The sequence below is a fragment of the Perca flavescens genome, chromosome 23, assembly GCF_004354835.1.
Source record: "Perca flavescens isolate YP-PL-M2 chromosome 23, PFLA_1.0, whole genome shotgun sequence".
Classification (NCBI taxonomy): domain Eukaryota; kingdom Metazoa; phylum Chordata; class Actinopteri; order Perciformes; family Percidae; genus Perca; species Perca flavescens.
In genome coordinates, this window is record NC_041353.1 from 17,568,950 (window position 1) to 17,583,472 (window position 14,523).

The 14,523-nt window shown below is 39.1% G+C and overlaps 1 protein-coding gene across 1 annotated transcript in view; it reads left to right on the forward strand.

Annotated features, from left to right (window-relative positions):
* cerk (ceramide kinase) overlaps positions 1-14,523 on the forward strand; it is a 42,540-nt gene that overhangs the window by 1,164 nt on the left and 26,853 nt on the right. The gene's annotated exons all lie outside the window — the stretch shown is intronic.

The following is a 14,523-nucleotide window of genomic DNA, read 5'->3' on the forward strand; positions in this document are numbered from 1 at the left end:
ATCAGGAGTTGGTTGCGCTAACTCTCTATACGCTCCAACTAGCCTTGTTACTGTTTACTAAGTAGTAGTGGTGCACGATATATCGGCCGCCGATATAATTTCGGCCGATATGGTCATTTTTTTTACACATCGGTATCGTTCCGATGTCAAAATAGGGCCGATGAATAGGGCCAATGTGAATCATTCCTGTGTATTTGATGTGTGTAGGCTTAGATGTGAATGTGTGAGAATTTAGATTTAAATCTGACCTGTGGAGGGCAGTAATACGCTTAACAGCGTCTGTACTGCTGAAATCAGAAGAAGAAAAAGTGTGGGCGGGGATGTTGGTTTTTGCAGACGGAATCTGCGGCGAAGTGGGACACTGGAAACTTTAGTAGACCACCGGCTCTCGGTGGGCGGGGGAGAGATGAATGTTCGGAAATAAGAGGTTGCTGTTCGGTTGCTGCGGCCCGCCGTACAGGTTAGTTTGACCAGCGGGCAGCAGCGGCGGCCGGAGTGGGCAGCAGCGTCGATCATGGGGGGACATTCTCAGCGGTGAAACGCAAACGGGGGCTGGAGTATAGCTAACCTAGCTAGGTGGAAAGCTAACGCTAGCCAGCCACCTGTTCCATTAATCCTGTTTGCAAGTGTCTGCTCATTAGACAACAAACTGGAGTACAACAAATTTAAACGAAACTACCATCGCGAGTTCAGAGACTACCGTGTTTTTCTTGTTGTGGAATCATGTCGCCGGGTAAGAGTGGAGATTTGTTAACACGGACTTGTGCAGAAATTAGCTGCTTGTATCCAACTAAATGCTAACTGCTGGGGAAGTTTGTGACTAGTAAATGCCGACCGTTCTACATTTCACGCAAATTTACAACTGTGTTTATAATCTGCTACATTTAGCTATTGCACACACACGTAAAGTTCAGCTAATGCATACTAGCATTAGCGCTTGGTTGACTGTAAACACCTGTTTCGTATGTCGTTTTTATATATTTTAAATGTGTAACCATTAGAGCCACGGTGAAATGTTGTTTCGTGTATATGGTTGAAATGACAATAAAACACATTTGGGTTGAGTTGAATGCTGCCTCACTGTCGGTCTGTAGCTGGATGTGGCTTGGGAGTAGCAGCGAAGCAAGTGCATTCTGGGATTTGGTGTCTTTCATCCATATGAGCAAAAAACACATTTTCTGGCTTATCTCGGCCTAGAAGGCACCAATTTCTATAATTTCAAGGGTTAGGCCTAACCTTTAAGTACTTGGCAGTTACTGTACTTCCAGTTCAGACTGCAAAAGCCAGTGTCTGTTCAGTCCAGTTTGTTTTGTCTCCATTTTCACATTTTACCTCTTTCAATACTTTTGGCTTTGGCCATTTAAGGCCTACTACTGTACTTTAAAGTTTTGAACTGTTGTACAATGTTCACAGAATACAGTGACTTGGTCTCAAGTGAGTTAGATGTTTATTGTGAATACTCAGGGTTGGCTTATTCATAGTGTGAATTCAGGACACACTTGTATCCTTTTAAAAATGTATTTTTATATAAATATTTATTTTTTCTTCTGAAAATCTGATGACAGTCATATTTTGCACACAGGTAAAGGTGCCCAATATCAGTGATTTCTAAAAAATAAATCACAAAAGTAAAAAAAAATGCCTTTTGGAAAATAGTTCCTTATTTGATTATCATAAAAAAATGTGTTCTATACAGAGATATCGACATCGGTAAATATCGGTATCGGCCATAACAGCAATATTAATATTGGTTATCGGTATCGGCCACAATTTTCACATCGGTGCATCACTACTAAGTAGTGAAAATGTACGCATATCTAAGTTAGAACAGTTTGTACCACACAAAGTAGTTCTTATGTAGACCAGAGATTAGTTGTTACTTTGTTTACAACCAATGCCAGGTGTAACTGTTGCCTAGCTAACTAACAAAATTAACGTTAGGAATGTAGTTGGCATGTCTGAAGTCCACTTCATCAAAATTATGTTAAATAGCAAGACTTAAAGTAAATTTTACCAAAATAACACATTGTACTTATACTTTAAATTACAAAACAAGCAAATTAAGTCAGACCAAATCACTGTTGCCAACGTTAGCATAATTAACAGAATTCCCCACTCATTCTAAACTGCACGAATACAACTAACACCGGAAAACATACTGTATTTCTTCTTAAGGATGTATAAATAAAACAACTTAATGCATACATCTACAAAAGGACTGTGCAAAGTAATTATGTATCACTTGGTTACCTAAATCTGTTATTTATGGTCGTTATGCTCCAGCTTGTGACTCTATTTACATAGGGGATAGCAACTACTTTACACATAGCTAAAGTCGTATCTACCTCACTCTGACAGCTCTCCATTAGTACATGTAGGCATCGGTGGAGTGTTAGCGTGTTAGCGGTGGCTAATTGGGCTTAAGCCCCGAATGTTTTGTCAAAAGCCCCGAATCTTTTAGGTTTTTTAAAATAACTTTAACTTTGTTTCATTTCCTCTCTCAGTCTTTGTGACAGGAGCGGCAAAAAATGAAACAACAGCTCCAACCGTGCGTGGTGAGCGGGAGTTGTAGACGATTCTGTAGTCTGTCCCGGGACCAGTGGTCTCTGGCAGTGACCAGTGGTCACAACCACTAGGGGCGCTAGAGAGTGGTCTTCCCTGTGGTCCCTGTGGTCTGTGAAGCGGCTTTAGTATTGTCAAACCCTTCCTGTTGTTTTGGCAGCACTGTTAGCTGGATAAACGTCAGAGATCATAATCTTTTTTCTATAAAATTCACTATATCAGATATATTATGATTATTATTGTTGTTATTATTATTATTATTATTATTATTGGTAATGGATCCGTGTGGTCAGGACAGCACAAAGGGCACTAAAATTACTGGTCCTGACCACCTCCTCTGTGATCTGTTCTGTTCTTTGGACCAGTTGAGTGATCTGTGAAGCCTAATGTGAGAAGCCATAATAGTTTGTCTATCCAATGCTATTGATCACTATTATTAATAAAAATCATAATAACAATGATTAAATTATTATGATTAGTCGTAGTTGTATGAGTAGTACTATCGACTATGCAGGTCCATGTCTTCCTGACCGGTTTAAACTTTACCAATGTGTTGCATTTTAAAAGCTTGTCACATTACCCTTTGTATCAAATCTTGATCTAGAAACTAAAGTCAAATACATGTAGTGGAGGAAAAAATGTAGAGTTGACTGACAAAGCAACATCAAATGAAATACAAAAATTTAAAAGTTCAATTAAAAATTCAACTTAAGTAGCCTACAGTACAGTAACAAAAGTAACAGTCGAATCATCTTGACTGATCCAGCACCTGATCACCTGATCGTTCAAAGGATTTTTTCTGGATAAAATATGGAAAACCCTCAAATCTCGCCAGGATGTCAATTGTGGACTGCATAATAGAAAACATTTAAGTTCATGACAACATAGGAAAAAATAAACAAGGAAGAGGACAGATTATAAACATAAAATAATGGGTTGGAATTATATAGGACTTTTCTGGGTACTGAAAGTGCTTTAAAGAAACCTTTATTCTCTCTTGCTCTCTCTTTATATATATATATATATATATATATATATATATATATATATATATATATATATATATATATATATATATATATATACATATATATATATACATATAAAGAGATGCTATTTTCTGATTGGCCAATGGGTCCTGATAGGGCCTCTTGTGTCGTCTTCTTCTTCTTCTTCTTCATCATCATTTGGGGCTTATATTCAATGACATTTCAGTTAGGCTATAGTCAAAGACACACAAGATGGCTCAAATCTAAAAAGAGTCTGATCACGAAAGCATATCTCGACGAATAACAATAAAAGTCAAAGATTACTTACACAGTTCGTTGGAATGGGCCTGGGAATCCAAGGAATCCAAGCAAAGTATATCCTAGACCATATTTTCCCTCCTTTGTGGTTTTAGAATGAGCATACGGCGTAATAATCATCTTTTTACGGCTGCTAAAATTGACGATACTTTCAAACAGTGGGACAGTATGGGCCTTTCAACATGTAAAGATTTTTTCCTAAATTATTATTATTATTATTATTATTATTATTAAAACATTTAAGTTTTAATGGTGCAACCCAATTTAGTAAATCCATCATCTGAAATTAGCTCATGGTTACTAAGAACATAGGAAGGACTTTAGACACACACACACTTAAGCTAGTGTAGTTGGTGTGACCCAGTCCACTGTCAAGTGAGCTGGAATCCCAGCATGCACTGGGTTGATGGTCTGCACCTTAAATTCTGCTTACTGTAACTGTGGTTGTCAACCAGCGCTACAAATGTTGTCCTTTTGCATCAAACAACTTTCACTTAATCCAAACGTCCTTATAACCTTCTGAGGCTAATGTTTGTTCATCTAGATGAGTTCCCTGGTCTGCAATTACTGTACCATGGAGTGACGGTATTACAGCTGGCACTGCACACTTCAGTTTAAACCTGGCCATTGACCTTCCTTAAAGTGGTATCAAGCGCCCTATTATAACCTGCCATAAAGACTTCCATTTATTGAGTCAATGTTCAACAGGGCTACACCAAAATTTCCCCCAGTGATCGCTGTGACAAGAGCAGGTCTGTTTACACTGGAGTTAGGAATCAAACAAGGAGACTTCGCCGGTAATAAATATCCAGTAAGTCAAACATTAAACACCATAATGACAGTTTTCATGAGAAAATCAAAGGACTTTAAGTGCTGGAGCAAGCTGAACTGGCTGATTATATTTATCTTTTTATATATGTGGTCTTTGAGTGGAGTGTAGTTATTGCAACATGGCATCATGACTTTGTGTAAACATACACGGCACTTTCCTAAAGCCAAATGGCTTTAGGAAAGGCTTTAGTAACACAAAAAAACGACAAAAACACACGCTAAAAAGCGATTATGCGTCTTGATAACACGCCAAAATGGTATACGAATTGGCGAATAGATAGAAGGGGACATACAAATTTAACATTTTCTATCAAATAACATTAAGATGTGAAGAGTAATCTGGGAATCATCTCAGCACTGAGAAAGACAGAAAAAGTTAATCCCAGCTGATACCAGAAAAGCATGCAGCGTGATTAAAAAAACAAATTACCAGGTCTTCTTCAGCTTGTATTTTCCATTTGTTTGCACAAAAATTCCATTTTTGCCCGAAATGCCAAGAGGAATTAATATGAGCGGTGAATATCACTCTGGTCTTGATGCTTATGTTTAGACAACATTAGTGGATTTTACCTTTTGACATTTAAGTGGATTTGGTCGAATCAGAGCATCCGTCAGCTAGATGTGCTGACCAGAGAACAAGACAGGGTATCCTAGCCAGGAATGTTTTGTTTGCACACAGATTTGCTACACACTAACAAAATCTAATCACTGAGATGACATGGCCTCTGAGCCGAGACTAAATCCTAGGTCCACATAATGCCTGAGTCACACTTAGATACAATGCATGCTCCCATCTTGGAGGACAATCTTGACTAAATCATGGCATATGGGTGCCCAGATAGCTCAGTTGCTAGAGCGGGGACCCATATATAGAGGTTTACTCCTCGACTATGACCTCCGGCCCTTTTCTGCATGTCATTCCCCCCCTCTCTCTCCCCTTTCATGTCTTCAGCTGTCCTAGAGGCCTAAAATGCCCAAAAAATAATCTTTAAAAAAACTTTTAAAATCATGGCATATTCTTTAGAGAGCATCTCCCCTTCCTCCAAATCACTGCTTAGCGAATAGTACTTTATCAGGCCCTCTAAGCCTGGGTATCTCCTTTGGCCAGGAGGGGGGTTTAGATATTTGCTTTCCCTTATGGCAGAGCTGGATACAGATCCAACGTGTTACAGTCAGGTATTCACCTATAGCCATACAGGAAGGTTTGAAAATCAGGCTGAAATAGGGTATCAGCATCACTATTCTCTGTAATAAAATCCCATAGCAAAATCCACGTATAACAAGTGAAGAAGCAAAACAAAGCTACATGATTTTGTCCATCAGTCACTCATAGAAGTACAGTACGCCTTGGGAGACTGTACTTAGACCTTGAGCTAAATGCAAACATCAGCATGCTCACAATGCCAATACTAACTTGCTTATGCGTTTTACGGTAGCTGGTATAATATTACCACTGTCTCCATCGTAGTTTAGCATGTTAGCATTCTAACATTTGCTTATTAGCAACATTAAACACAAAGTACAGCTAGCTGAGGCTGATGGGGAATGTCATTCGTTTTGCAGGTATGCAGTGTTAAACCAAAGTAAAGGCAAATTTGAAATGTTAATCGGACGATGGCGCCAGATGAAGTAAAGGTTTACAATTGATCCTGAAAGAGACATAAATGTAGGTTTACATCCAATAAGTGTCAAAACCACAAATGTCCACCTCATGTTGTTAGAGCAAAAGTCAGGGTCCTGGGATTCATCATCTGGAGACCATGTCCATGTCTGTACAAAATATGATGGCAATTCATCAATAAGATGAAAGATGTAGATCTTTTTGTGACACCAGTTGAAAAGTCAGAAGATCAACAAAGTCATAAGGCCCCAGTTTCTGGGGACCATGAATATCTGTACCAAATGTCATGGCAATCCATCCAACAGCTCCTCAGACATTCGACTGAAAGAAACGTCAGGCGATCACAACTTCTGGGGATCATGTATATACAAAATGTTATGGCAATTTATCCAATATTTGCGGAGAAATTTCAGTCCGGGCCAAAGTGGTGGACAAACTGATCGATATTGCCATCCCTAGAGCCATGCTGCTGGTGTGGCTAAAATCCAAACGCAACGGAGCCTGAGATCCAGAGAATTATTGTTACAGAAAATTTCATATTGAAAATAATGACTTTTATTGACTGGTATTTTTGGCATATGTAGAAATATAAGCAGTATCATTGCACCCCTGTTCTCCTGTTATACCTTCCACCTTTGCTGTCCTTTCTTCTCCATCTGTTTGCCTAAGCCTTGGCTTAACAAACCCATTGTGCCTGGGAGAAATCCACACGTCTTGTTTGACAGCTCACTGCCATGTGTACCCAGGCACATCTTTGCTTTGTAATCTAAAGCGGGTGCTCAATGCACAGCCCTGTCTGTACAATGAGAGACGGCTGCAGAGGGAGGGAGCGAGATGCAGAGAAGTAAACACTGCCAAACAACAGCTGGAGATTGGGTAAACTGTGGTTTATACTGCATTACTGGCAGCAATACAGCCGGAGTACATAGGAGTAAAAATTAGGGCCTCCTAAAGATGATTACAAAATAAATAAATGTTCTGGATATGTGTTGGTGTGGTTGACCAAATGCTATCCTATCCATGGTAGGGCATCCACTTTTCTTAATAATTTATATTTTTTGATATATTGCTCTACAACACTTGCACACACTGACACATATGCAGCTGATATCCAACACGGAGCTAAACATCCTTAAATATTAGATTGCATCAACCAACAACATAAACCATTTTATCAGTTAAATTGTTGTCCCTCTCTTGCACCCGCGTTGCATGCCACTTGGAATGCAATATGTACAAGCAAAACCGCAATGACATAAAAACTACATGAAAAGTGTGGGGACACCTACGGTAAGCAAGCATTTCCTTAAGCTTGTGCCGGCTTGTCCTCTAACGCATTGTCAGTGCCAAACCTCAGTAACAATAAAGGGATTACATACTGATCCACTGTGTAAAGGGAGGGGTGCAGAGAACAGCAGTAGAATATGAATATGATGACAGCTTGTTGTTGTCGGAGGACCAAAAGGAGGTGAGGCCAGGCTCTGCTGTCACAGATATCATATACACAAGCAGACAAACACAAAATCGTGTGTGCACACACATGAATGCATAGGATATCCTGTGTTAAGATCAAACCCTGTAAGATCATCTCCAAATCTGTCATACACTTCCTCATTTTGGCCTGATGAAAGAATGTCTAGCGTTTACTCCCAACACCTTCTGACACATCAAGGGTGTGACGTTAGGTTTAGTTCTGGGAACGGTTATTGTGTGACTTTGGTTAATCCAAACTATTCCTTTTTAAAGTTCCCAAAGTCAGACAATAACACCAACCAACCTAACCAATTGAGGCAGTTGTAGACCAGCAACTCCGTAGCCTGGGTAAACCCTGACAAACTTCCGGCAAATTTGAGATTTTCTCTGCAAGTCAGTCTGGCGAAGAGCCCATTGAAACCCATTTACAATGTCCCCAAAATCGAGGCACAAATCACAACCATTGAGGCGGGCTTGACGGCGAGCAGCTTTTTGTTTATTCAACATGACGGCTACCGAAGCGCAGCGTCACCCGGATCGTTGGTCCGATTGGTTGAAGGACTATCCAACGCGCCCAGAGGCATTTGAGCGGCGTCCGTTGGTGACGCCCCTTTGGAAATGAACTGTCAATGAACCTTTCCCAGACCCACTCTGAGTTACAGCTGAGAAGGGTCTGGTGTCAACCAGGCTAGCAACTCTGTGTCCTGCAAAGTAAAATTTGTGTTTTTGACAAAAGAGCATGGTGGCTTTGAAGAGAGCATAGATGGATATAACTGCTTCAGTTCCTTGTCTGAAGGGTTGTCTGACGGCATGTAAAGTGGTGAAAATATTCTAAATATAGTAAACACTTAAATTGACTATATGTAACTTTTAAATGTTTCTGAAACCAATTTTCCATATGATGATCACAAATGACCTGTAACAGCAAATTACACTTGCAGTGTAAAGATTGCTATTTTTATATAGTTTTTATTAATGCATCTGCCCGGGTCTGATTTTTCCCACCAAGTCACAGAATGATTTACGGCAGGTAGACGGCGCTACAGTAACACATTCTGACGGGTCACCGATTTCTTTGCAACACTGGCTCTGAGGCCACTCGTCCTCGTTTGCCATGAAGATTCGGTCCCTCCGAATCCTTTGCCACATCTTCCAACAGTGCGAAATCAGCCATTGTGCGTCGTTACGCATTGGGATGGCATGGTTTGGCTTTTTTATACCCATCCATTTGATTCTATCTAAAAAGTTACAGGTGTTGGAATTAATCTAATTCTAAATGAGTATTGTGTAATAATAAAAAAAAAAGGTTAAAACATGCTTTACAATAAAAACATTTAAAACACAAATAAAACAAACTAAAGCCATACAAATAAACATTGTATAAAACACTATGATACTGTATATGACAACCATATTAAAAAAAAAAAACTGCGTGCTCCGCCAGATGGAGGCATCGAAAATGGCCTCAGTGTAAACATTATTGGTCCTGTTTACCGTATTAGTTATGAGAATAAATTCCTTAACATGCCAATATACATAATTACAGAACATATGAGTTTTCCTTTTGCAAATATATCCTCATTTGAATTTACGATAGTATCTTGTTTTATTTTGTTTGTTTTTCACTGCAGATCGATAAAACAGCTTTGTGTAACCTATTAACTGTAAGAATTGCTTTTGGAATTAATCATCTTTGTAATGAGAGGCAATATTTTTATTTATTTTACACAATGGTCTCCCGTTTCACACAGTTTCACGTGTTTCCTCCATCGCCATTTCTCCTTTCACCCATTTCTGTGCGTACGCCTAGGTCAGAATGTCCGTGGAGGACCGCACATTTTCCTGTCAAGTTTGCTTTTTATAAATACCGATTCTTGCGTAGAGAGCGGCGTACGTCTTCTTTTGTGCATACGCACCGTTTATAAATGAGGCCCCTGGTCACACCAGCATATAAAAGGGAAAACGTTATTTCAATGGAAAAGCTGTGTTGCATTTAACTGACCTCCTAAGCTCCATTACATTAACTGAAAGCTCCTCTTTGTTCCATCGTAACATGATGCAATTATTGCCAAGACCAGTGGTTGTGCATCCTTGTCGAGTACTGCTGGATTTTTAGCCCTCTCTGTAGTCAAAGGGCCACTTAAACTAATTTTAAACTTTACGCCTATGTGCTTCTCATTATAACATACTTAAACCACTACAAAAGCCAGTGCTCTCTATCATAGGCAGGCTCTCCCAAATCCTGCGTGTAGCATTTAGTTGGAATGATAGAACAGAGTGTTATTTACTGTATAATTGTACCTATAGACTTCTGAGAAGGGAATAATAAATCCTTCAAATTGGTCACAGCCTGTAGACATATGCAACCTGTGACAAGTGTAATTTTAAAAAGAGTCACAAGCCAAAAAGGTTTGGTACCATTGATGCATACTATCATGAGAAATACAAATTCACAGATTGTGTAAAAATCGGCAAACTGGTCCTGGCCCTTTAACAGATTACAACAGTGTGCATCACATGTGTTAATCCATCTCATGTGGTTAGAATGGAAACCAGTAGCCCCCTGGGCCCTGAGGACCTGGATGTGTCTGGCTCTGGAGAGAAAGGCACTGACAATGCCAGAGTTGGGGATTACATTCACACTCTGGGCAAAGCAACGCACTGCATTTGCCAGAATTTGAGTTCCATTCGCTGTCTTGCACATTGATAGTTGCACCTGCCAGCGTTAGGAAATCATTCTCTACTGTATGCTGCTCCTTGTTCGCATCCCATGCGATTGTCACTTTGAAGTTTACATTTTTTTCCATGGCAGTCAACAAGAACCTCTCATGTGCGGAACTGGAAGTCTGAACTAAAACTTCACAGGTTGTTGTTGTTGTTGTTGTCATCGTCGTTGTTTTGTGAAATACACTTATTCGTTTTCTTGAAATGGGGAAACATCAAGCCTGGTTCTGTCCAAAACTAACAACATTAACCTACCAGCACCTATTAAGCTCCATAATTAAAACTTAACATTATTGTTTAATCAGATTGTCGTTTTTACGGGCTTTTATGTGCGGGACTATGTCTTGGCCGGATGCAGTGACTTCCTGTTTTTTTTTTTATAATAATAATAATAATAATAATAATAATAATAATAGGGACAGACTAGTTGTTTCCCCTCGTTTCCAGTTTTTATGCTAAGTTAAACAGCTGCTGGCTTTAGCTACAGACAATCAAGTAAATATGTTGAACTATTCCTTTAAAGTGATACTGTATTTGCCCAGCTATTATTATCTGTAGGTAACAAGCTTGTATGTAAACTAATACTCCAGTTATATTAAAGTGGTTATTGATAGGAAATGTACTAATTATTGGTCCAAAACGGTAGTAAACTTTTTTTTGCCATGCTTAAGGTTCTCAGATCACTTCAGTTGGAATCATAAATCTTGTAAGTGATGTACAGCCTACTTTCATCAAAAACCCCACTGATATCAAGATTACCAGGCAGTGTTTACTGTGGGCTGTGCCTGGAATCATGAGTCAGTAACACAAACACAAAGCGTCGTGCTCCAGGTAACACTCATTTTATCAATTATGCCTTGAATATTGAAGTGACAAAGTTAAAATTTGACTTTTATTTCGAGCTATATATCTCGTTTGCCCTGCAGTGCATGACTCGTTATTTGTGGTTTGTCTCTTGAAGATGTTAGGGAATGTCCTCTTGCGCTTAATTGTCACCTCCTAATCTTTTATTTGGAGTAACTGATAGCTGAAGCAGTAGTCAAGTATTGGCTCTTAGGTATCACCAACAAAACAAACATTTAGATGCTTTCTTCCAAGTGTAGAGCTAGCTCCACACATTTGAAACCCTCCCAGTTTTCTGAAAAGAAGTCTTTTTGCAGGTAGCAGACCCCTTCAGTTCACAGTACAGTAACAGAGCCCTGTGGTATGAATAGGCAGCACACAATGGCTGACTGCCAGTGCTAAGATTCTTTTCAAGCACAAAGAAAAGTATGTCAGAGGAGAGCAGAGAGGATCTGCCTTGTATGGCCGAGGGCTTAGCATGTAGCTTAGGGAATGCACTGAGCTAAAAAGTAGGGAATTTGTGTGTGTGTGTGATGGGATTATTGTGTACTTGAGCGTGTACGTGACAATACCTCTGTAAGTGTGTCTGTGTGGCAGGGTTATTGGAGCAGTATGGGTATGTCAGCTATCGTTTCCAGTTCCTTCCCTAACACAGTTCACTGGGATTGTTGGCTTTGTGCTTGTTTCTGGGGTTAATTTGACCAAGTTGTTCAAAAAGACCGGCCTGATTAAGAGAGAGAGATACCGCTTGTACTGACTCAATGATCAATGTTCACTTTTTGACTTTGACAGAAGTTGATTTGCCCACCAGGCTAACACAGAGAAAAGATTTCATACAATTTTAAGATTTCAACGTAAGCCAGGGAGCTTAAGATAACAAACATGTAAATGAGAAAAATACGAGATAAGATATTATAATATATTCCACTGAATATTTTGGCACAAATCGGGTACAAATCTGGTTTTAAGATTCCATGTTGAATTATCTCAAATGTAACACAGTTTGTTGTAATCTTGAGTTTATTCCAACTATACAGTAGTTGTCATTATCAACATGCAACATTTTACCAAAGATAATTTGCTTTTGCTTATCTGCATACGCTTGCATGAAATTATTTTTCATGTTAGAACATCATCCTCAATACACCATGTCTATTTTGTCAGGACATCTCTGTGATAAGTCAAACTATCGGTTTAACATGTGGCACAACAGAAACAACCGTAAAAGTAGTTTGGCGAGCCTATATAACGTTTCTGACCAGCAGCCATCATCGCCACAAGTGTGAATCAGTAGTGAATATGCTAAAACATGGTGTAACACTAGCACATGAAGACAGGAGTCATAAAGTCAGCAAAGTGACTTAGAAGAATCAGAATGGGTTTTATTGCCAAATACGTTTAACACATACAAGGAATTTGTTTTGGTGTTGTTGGTGCACATATTCTCTAAATGGAATATTAAACAATATAAGTATAGGTATAAACAATGTAAGTATATGTACACATTATGTATTAAATTAAATTAAAAATAAAGATAGAAATAAAAAAATAAAATAAAGAGCAAAGAGCATTACAGCAGAGAGAGAACAGTGGCATGAAGAGCCAGGTGGAGAGTCAGGGTGGTTTCCGGGCCTTGTTGATAAGGCTAGTGGCAGAGGGGGAAAAGCTGTTCATGTGGCGTGAGGTTTTGGTCCTGATGGACCTCAGCCTCCTGCCAGAGGGGAGTGGCTCAAAGAGTTTGTGTCCGGGGTGGACACAAACTTAAGGCTGCATTATTGCTTATGTACTGTGTTGGACATGAAGTGTATTATTATCTGCACATTCTATAACTTGTATTTAAGTTATATCTGAACTATCTATATGCATGATGAACTTTACCCCACTTTCAGAGGACACTTAGTAACTCATTACAGAAATATAATGCTTGCATAGTTTTTAGTAACAAGTTGTGTTAGCTTGGCCATGGCATATGGGGAAATGGTTAGCCTCTACCAAAAGAGAAGATATTATTAGACTCCTGGTAACTCCATACTAATCTTTTTAGACATGCAGGTCAGGTGAATCGAAAACTCAAAATATGAATTGTATGTACTAATACATGGGCGACCCGACCAATGATGGGATAGTGTCGGGCCCCCTGTGACCCTGTAGGATAATTAGTTTAGAAAACTGATGGAATGTGTAAGTCGCTGTAACTTTTAGTAATCTATTATATATTTTAATTCAACACCAACAATAGCTTTGGCAGAAGACTAGGTGCCATTTTTCAAATAGTTGGAATGAAACTCCTTATTTTTTTCTGAAAAAAAAGCTATTACCCACATGGCCATAACTCTTCCTATTTGTCAAAGTGTGAATATCGATGGTCATAAAGTTATTCATGCCTGCATGGCGCATCATCTTTATTTGAGAGAGAAATGAAATCCTATTCCCTCCGACTCCCAGGAGAGAAATGATATGTCATGCCTCCCTCCCATCCATTTCACCACATCAGCTGAATATATTTGTAGAAGAGACTGGAATGCCTGTTACTGACGCAGTTGAAGAGGTCAATTCAACTCATTGCAAGTGATATTGTCATTTTCTAGTAGAAAAGTGCATTTTTGAATTTATTCCCTTAGTAGCATAGCCATCTATTGTGCTTGAACGCTTCATGATTTCTGGATTTAAAATAAAGAAACGGTTCACAAATGAAAGTTATATTGTGAGAGCTAGCATAAAATATTTAGGCATCACCTTCCTAGCATTGTGTTGTACCTATTTAACATCCATATCGTGGGTGTTGAAGAAATTCTTTAATGATTTCATTGCCTTTATTTGGATTTCCCCTGGCCACTTTGTTTCATACTAAAACCAGCTTGTCCTCAATTACCAATATGTATGTGAAAAGGAACAATTTCCCAACAATTCCCTTTTTATTTATTTATTCCCTTTATAGTGAATTCATATCATATTGATGTCCCTTAGCAGCTCTTTAAGGCAACTCACCCACCCCATCTCTTCACTGCCAGGAGGTACCAGATCAAACCATACTTGACAAATTCTGCTAATGAACAAACCATTCAAACACAGTCTTTCATCCCAAAGTCATTTTAAACTAGCAGCCTTAATTCCATTCCCGTGGGAAAAAAGAAAAAGAAGATGCAGTTCCTTCCCACACAC